The following is a 7319-nucleotide window of genomic DNA, read 5'->3' as shown; positions in this document are numbered from 1 at the left end:
CTCAAAAAATCTACATGTAATAACCACAATTTCACTAATAAATGTTTAATAGTCATTTGAGCATCCTTTTTAAAATTAAATAATAACCCAACTTATAATGTATTTTATGGTTGTCATGATTTAGACTCCTATTAATCTTAGTATAATGTGGACTTACAATTCAAAATAGGCATCTAATACACACTTTTCATACAATTAGTATTGTCAACCACTAAAATCTACCAAAATAAATAATATAAATATTAGACGGTCTAAGTTTTATATAAATCATTCTTTTTAATAACTTCAAACTTATCTTACTATTTTATTTGAATAATTAATTTTGTTCCTTTCAAAAACCACCTCATGCTCTTCATAAAATGTCAAATTTCAGTTTCTACATTTTTAAAAAAAAATTAAAATAATACCTTATCATATATATTCAGCAATACTCTATATTTATTATATATAATTTATTTAATTTTAAAATATAATTATTATAAAAAACTTTAAATCAACACCTTTAACATGTTCATTAATACAAAATACAAATAATTATTAATTAAGTATAGGCCAATATATTAAAATTACAAATAATATTTTGTAATTGATAACAATAGTTAAAATATATCAACAAAATACAGCTGAACAATTAATAATAAAAAATAAATATTTATCAAAATAAAGCAAACTAATAAAAATGTTACTAACTTGAATATAACTATTCATTGAGAACACTTTAAATTAATTGAGTTTGTTATGAAAAAAAATAATTTGGTGAATATGATTTATATAAAGTTTTGTGGGGTTTTTTTTTTTTATCTATATGCGGTGAATGGAGAAACAATTTCTTGAAATAGGGTGAATGTGAAACAAATGCTGCATCAAGGGTGAAATAAAAAAAGTGTCGTAAAATTTCTAACCAACACAATGCATAGTGTCAGCTTACAATATAATGATACCAAATTAATTTAATATAAAAAAAAGGTGTCGACAAAAAAATTACTGACACTGATTCAGATTCTTGTCACGTAGTAAATGTGTCAGCTTACAATAGTTCGACACTTATGTGTTGGTTGGATTTTATGTGACACATGTGTGTTGATAGGTTGGAATTCGATACTTACAATGTGTCAGTTGTAATACCTTATTTTTGTTATTTATTAATTTTGTGTGTGAATTATTAATGCATGATATTTGAAATTAAGAGAGTTTTTAGGATTGTGAGTTGCAGGATTTTTTGCTCTAGCGATAAATGAGCATCCAAAATCAGGTTCTCTGATACTTTCTCACTATAGCAAGGATGCTCTCGTTGTAGTGAGAATGTCATGAGTTAAAGGATATTTAAGGGCTTCTAAGTTAAGGAACTTGAATTATAATCCAAGTTACGACTCTCTCAATTCTCTCTAACTTCTCTCCTCATTTTTCTCAAAAGATCCTTAAAAGCTCCAATCTTTCTTCAATCCAAGCTTGGAAGTTCACTCTCCTTACTTCTTGGTAAGTTCTTGGAGCTTGATCCTCCATTTCTTTGATTATTTTTTTGTTTTTCCTCCTCTAAATGGGATCTCTTATGATATTTAGAAAAAACCTAACCTTTTGAGCAAAATCTCTCAAAAGTCCTTCACTAAACTTCCATTTCAAGGTAAAGAGAGTTTTGTCTTGTTACTAAGAAAGTAGTATGCTTGTATTCATGAAAATGCCATGATGAAATGCATGATTTTAAGTATATGTTGGATAGAAACATGTTCTTGTTATGTTTGAAGGATGTTTTGTGATGTTGAATAATGTGTATGACCCTTCTTTTGAATGTATATGCATGTATGTTATGAACTGAGTTTGAGAGTGACCAACCATCAGCAATGAATGATTAATATATAACGTAGTAATGAAATTGAATAAAATAGAGAGATGAAAGGATGAATAATATGTTAGTAGAAAGATGATGAGTTTGGAGCATAATGACTAATGAGTAGAGTAAATTCATAATGAGAAATATAAAGAGGAGATGAAAAATATGGAAAGTAAAATGAGATGAGAAAGGAATATGATAAGGACAAGTATGAATAGTTCAGATGTACACTGGGAGTGTAGAAGATGGAGGCGATTGAGAAATCTTGAAAAAATGACAGTAGTGGATGCTTTTCTTGAATTGTGCATAACAAATGAGAGCAAGAGCATCGCAAGCCTCACAGTTGTTTTCTGACTTAAATTTCTGACCATGTTTTTGCTAAAAATGGCTGAGTCGGCACACGTTGTATCTGTGTAACTGCGACTATCTAGCAACTATCTATGCTAAGAAAGACCTCAAGGGATCCCAAGAGCTGTGAAAGTGTAAAGTGAGAACTTCGGGTGTTAATAGAGAATAAATATAATAAGTTGAATAATTAATGAGTGTTACTTTTATTTGCATGTGATCTTATGGTATGATGGTTTGTTGTATTATATTTTGTTTGTATTGTTGGCGTGACTGTAAATGTATGTTTAGTAATGAGAATAGATATTCATCCTTACATAAACCTTTCAGGAGACAAAGATGATAGCACCTAGAGAGAGTATTAGACTTATAGATAGCTTTGTATAGTATAGGTTAAATTATGTATTTAATGAGTACTATAGATTTTGCTATTTTAAGTTGGCTTTACATGTTGATAATATACATCATAACATTATTATGCTAGAAATGTAACTATCTTATAGTGTACTTTTTGATTTTCCTGCAAACAAGAAAATTCATCATACTCTATGTATGTACCTTTATAACGACATAGTTAGAATCCCAGCAGCTGTGACCTACCTGTTCATATATCATGATTACGATCACTTCAGAAGACCGTCTCGATGGACTTTTAAGCAAATTACTAGCAAACAGACCATTGTGGATTCAAGTGAATTTGAAAATGGGCTAAGAGCTAATATCCGCACTACGGTGAGTGTATTCCAAGTGACGGACCTTTCGAAGCTGGTGAATAAATGCCAAGTCTATAAAACAAACTAGAAGGAAAAGTCTGTGGATATTGTGGTTAGTGAAACTTCTCATATTGTTGCACAATAGTTAAGTTTAAATTTATCACTCCCAGTTGTTAATGTTAGTAATAATGAAGAAGAGTATGCAACTGGAAGAGGTAATGTATAATATTTATTTAAATAATATAATATTTAAAATTTACTAATTTATTAATAAAAATGTGTTGTGTATTTACAGACAAAGGAAATGACTATGATGATGACTATGAAGATAAAGAAGTAAAGGACGACCAAAGGCTTATAGAATTAGAAATGAAATGGATTAGATTGGGTTGGGTTGGGTTGAGTTACAACTGCGACAACGATGTAGGTTATGTCGACAGCCAGGTCACAATCAACGTCATTGTCCTCAACAAAGCAATGCTAATAATACTGACGAGTAATATGGTCACTGGTTGGTAGACAGTCTTTATGTTTCATTTATCATTGTAAACATATGCTAGATTAATTAAATGTACTTGTCTTATTAGTTTACATTGACGTTGTCACTTATTTAAGTTTTGAACAATGTGAGGAATGTGCAAAAATATAAATCAGTTGTGCATGTAAACCAAATAAACCATTCACTAATATCGTCTAAAATTATAACAACTAGCACAAAAAACTTATCACTGAAGTAGTTGAAATGACGATGTTTTCTAATACAATATGATAACATATTATCAATCAAAATGCAAGGACTGCTCATGAGTTCCCTCCTCATGAGGTGTGAGAATGCACTGTTGACGATGATCTCGAGCTCCACAATGAGGATTACGTCTCACATCAGGTCCTGTTGCATCTAAGGCTCCAATGAATTCAACATTAAGATCAATTCCATACTCCTCCCCAGGTAGCAATGATGTTGTTTGCCCACCATGTCTACTTTGATGAGTTCCTACACTGGGTGCATTCGTGAAGAACATCGGCTTATATGGAAGAGGTGTCATGAAAAGGGTAGCATTAGGAATATAATATTCACCGGTGGAAAATGGAGATGCATGAGGGACTTTTGTGTGGTATGATGAGTGAACATAAGATGATTGTGTCCCTTGCGAAGGGTGAAATGGAAAAAGTAGAGAGACATAATAAATACCATCTCCTCATTCAGGCAAAGGGGATAAGGTAAAATATGTATCCTGCACTTTTAAATATCGAACAATATTTAATTAATTAAAAATAATAATTTATTTACAATTTCCTAATGAAGCATAACAGTCAAATACCTGAACTAACGTTCACCGATGTTGCAAACCTCTACCTTACCGACATTGTGCACCCATACCAACGCCAATATGAGGCTCATATGGATTTCCACTCTGGATAGAAGGGTCACATAAAGATGAAGGCTCTAAGATGCGTTCCTACTAATTTTACAAGGATAACATTGTCTCACACAACTCCTTCATCTCCTCAAATGAAAATGTGTCCCTACCATCACTACACAAGTAATATGTCCTCTCATGAACATCTCCTTGCATTACCATTACATATCATATTATGATTGTCGCAACCGGGCGATCGCAACGGTACGGCAAAAAGCGTTTTTAAAAAGTATCAGAGGAGTCGCCATCAAAGTTTATTTTAAGGAAAAAAAACCTTGGAAAAACTTAAATATAATACGATCTTTGAAATCAAAAATGAGTTTGGGAGTCATTTACGTGTAGGAAAGGTATTAGCATCCTACAACGTCCGTTTAAAAAACGGTTACCTAAAATTAATTATGAAAATTCATTCTAATTTTGAAAAATATTTATTTAACCCCTAAAAATTAATTATTTTATTTTAGAAGAAGAAATATTATTTATTGAAATATTATTTGGGTTATTTTAAAAATTATTTTGACTTGACGGGTTCGGTTCCCGCTCCTACGTATCCCCAGATGCAATGGGGAACTCAAAGCCACGTAGTTCTACCTAAAACTTTATGGGGTTGGTTAATTAAAATTAAGTTTAGTAAAGGAGAATTGTTTTGAGATTAAAATTATTTTCATAAGATTATAATGTTTAGGATACAAGATAACGCAGTTATACATGTACCCTACGAGAAACAATACAGAAAGTGAAGGAAGATCACACAACTATATTGTAAATCATTTTTGAAAATATATATATATATATTTTATTCTTAAATAAAGTATTTGAATTTTAATTTTGATTATGATTAATGTTGAAAGAAATTTAAGATAGCGTAAGCTATACATAAACCTCTTATAATTTTGGACAATCGACGGCAATGTAAATCACACATCAATGTTGTGAAAATTTGTATAATAAAATGAATAAGAGATTGGTTGTTTAATTTATTAAAGTATGATTTAAGAAAGGTTAAAATATGAAATTAATTCTATTTAATGAAATTAATAATAAAAAATTTAAAACTTTGTTTAATAAAATTATGTTGTATAGAACCTAAAGTAACGTTGGTACGAATAGGTTCTAATAATTTATAACGCGTAAAGGTAGAGTCGCTACACATTAGCATTATAAATTATTGTGTTAATAAAATAATTTTTATTGATTGATTAGTAAAATAGTGGTTATAGGGAATACATTTTTGATTAATTATTAGATAATCTTTCTAATTAATTAAAGATAACATATGATAAATTAATATTGCCTAAAGTCTGGTAACGTAGGTACACGTAGACTTTATCAATTTATAACACACGACGGTAGAGAAATTACACGTTAATGTTATAAATTGATGCAAATATATTTTTTATTACTTGATCATAAAATAAATTTACAAATTACATACATTTTATATTTATTAAATAAATAAAAACATACGACGAGTATAAAATCAAATTATTCTAATATTCTGAATTTACACAAAATAAATAAAAAAAATACTAAGAATAAACAACCCAAGAATAAATTATTCATTAAACATAAGCAAAAAAAAAAAATCAATAATTATTATGAAAATTTTCTTATTTTATTTATCTCCCATTACTTTTAGTGAGAAAGGGTAAATCTGTAATTAAAAATTGGAAGCAAATATAACATAATAATAGAACACAACAAATTATTTAAAGATAAAAAAAATGAGGTAATTTTATAATTTAAAAGTGGATAAATAAATGAATGGGTAAAAACTATAGAAAAGAAATAAATAAGTAAATATTCATTATTTTATATTTTTTCTAAACTAAAAATTCAAAACTTAAACTATCTTTTCGTTTAAACAATGGGCTACCTAAACCTGAAAAGTAAAAAAAAAAAAAGAAGAAGAAAAAATCAGAATAATAATAATTTAAAGAAGTGTCGAAACTAAGATTTGGAAAAGTATTGGCATAGTAACTGTGCTGCAAAACGTTCAGGGACATTATAACTCCTTTCAAATCAAATGGAATATATTATTAAAATATTAAAATGTTAAAAAAATAAGAAGAGAGCTTTACTTCGATGGTATGTAAGAATGGTTTCGATTATGTTCATCAAATACCATATGCCACCAAGATATTAAAATATATATAAAAAGGACAGAACTTATGTCAGGAAGCCTGTAACCTAATATTTCATTATTTAGCCACACATCATGCTATCTATGTTACGAGAGTAGAGCATGTGAAGAAAAACATACCAAGAATGCAACGTTCAAGATTCAAACAAAAAGATAGAGTGATTGAGCTTTTTTCTTCTTCTTCCTTTCGGTAATGCCTTCCTTTTGAGCTCTTCTTCTCTTTCAGTGTTCTCCTTCCTTTCTATATTTTGTTCTGAAAATCTTTTTCTTTCCTTTTTGATCTCCCCAAGAAAAACTTTTAGATAATTTTGTCGTTCTTAAAAATTTTTCCTTTCTAAAAAACTCTCTCAGAATTTTTCTAAAAAGATGCTCTTTATTTTTTGTTCCCTGGAAACTTGTTCTAAAAAAAAATTTGCTTTCTTTCACCGAACCCCCCTTTCCCTCAGATCTACTTGAGTTTTTATACCCCCTTCCATCTCACATTTTAGGGTTTTTCTTTTACAAAGTGCCAAAGTTTTGAGTTTTTCCTTTTTCATGCTCAAGACTGATTTTTTTGTATTGGAGTGTAGGCCTGTGAAGTGCAGGTGGCTGTTTCCAGGAAGCAAAATCCCCTTTTTTTCAAAAATTTTCCATTTTTGTAAAGTGATTTTATTATTTCATTTTTATTTTTTTTTAAAACTTGGAGGTAATCCAAGAGAGGCAAAAATTGGTACTCACAATAATCTATTAAACAAAGTAAATAATATAAAATAAAAGAATAATACTTACAAGTAATGCAAATAATGCAATATCCCTGCTCATCCAACGTTTGGTATGAGTAATATATCACTGCATGTATTTAGAGTTTGAATTCAATAGACCAATCTGCA

This window comes from Abrus precatorius, unplaced genomic scaffold (assembly GCF_003935025.1).
Source record: "Abrus precatorius isolate BTA unplaced genomic scaffold, Abrus_2018 Scaffold2, whole genome shotgun sequence".
Lineage (NCBI taxonomy): Eukaryota > Viridiplantae > Streptophyta > Magnoliopsida > Fabales > Fabaceae > Abrus > Abrus precatorius.
The sequence above is the reverse complement of the archived record's forward strand: the minus strand, read 5'-3'. Positions refer to the sequence as shown.